We start from the raw sequence: 969 nt of genomic DNA, 5'->3' as shown, positions 1-969 counted from the left end.
AAAAATAATAGAATTTATTCCGTTTTCATACTTTATTCAGAGGGACAGCAGGTGCAGGGTAGCATATCCGCACCTCTCAATGGTCTCCCAATCCCTTCACCAAACCACCTCAAGAATTTTTTTTGAGTGGGAGGCAGGTATGAAAAACTTTTCTGGACAGTCAAAAATACACTGACACATACACACACACACACACACACACACACACACACACACAGACACACACACACACATACAGAAAGACAGACACACAGTGCCCCTGAGAACTGCTTACACACACTGCGCCTGAGAACTGCAGGCTCCATTGCAAAGGTGGAGAGATGTCTCAGGCACACTGCTGTTGCTGCTGAACTGTGGGTGGGTGGGCCTCCTCCACTTGATCTTAATCAGTATGGGCACTCTGACTGACTCCCATCAGTACAGCCTCCAGAGGAGCGGGGACAGGAGAAAGGAGAAGCCATTTCCCCTCTCTGGAGACAGAGAGGAGAAAAGGGCTCCCAGGCTCCTTCAGAGACTGCGGAGGAGAAGGAGAAGGAGGAGAGACGCTGAAGCCACCTCATGGCCTCCCACGCAGACTCACACCTCACTGAGCCCCATGGGACTGTGGGCGTCTTCCAGCAGAGTGCGTCAGAGCGAGCAAGAGAGAGAGAGCGAGAGAGAGACTTTGATAGTGGATTGGCCATTGACTGGAGGGAACTCCTTATAAGAGCCTACCCTGCATGATGAGGGACTGAGGGGGTGGGGTGGGGTGGGGAGGGGTGGGGAGTGGGTGACGGTAAAGAGATCTGTGCATGCACTTATGTGTGTACCGTGCGTATAGAGATGAATTATGATGGAGGGCGGGGCGGGGCGGGGGGGGGGGGGTGTAGAGACAGGAAAAGAGAGGGGGAATGAGAGAGAGAGATAGACAGATGGAAAGAAATCAAAACAGGAAGGGATAGAGGCAAGATTACTGGAAAAGATGGTGAG

The 969-nt window shown here is 52.2% G+C and overlaps 1 protein-coding gene across 1 annotated transcript in view; it reads left to right on the top strand.

Moving 5' to 3' along the window:
* Positions 1 to 732, top strand: part of gjd1a (gap junction protein delta 1a) — a 24,082-nt gene extending 23,350 nt beyond the window's left edge. Inside the window, exon 2 of the mRNA XM_042110320.1 lies at positions 1 to 732. This exon is cut by the window's left edge and continues 937 nt beyond it. The gene's annotated coding sequence lies outside the window, so the exon portion shown is untranslated.
* Positions 733 to 969: the final 237 nt, after the last annotated feature.

The sequence above is a fragment of the Alosa sapidissima genome, chromosome 11 (assembly GCF_018492685.1).
Source record: "Alosa sapidissima isolate fAloSap1 chromosome 11, fAloSap1.pri, whole genome shotgun sequence".
Lineage (NCBI taxonomy): Eukaryota > Metazoa > Chordata > Actinopteri > Clupeiformes > Clupeidae > Alosa > Alosa sapidissima.
Note: the sequence above shows the minus strand (reverse complement) of the source record. Positions and strands in the feature narration are given on the sequence as shown.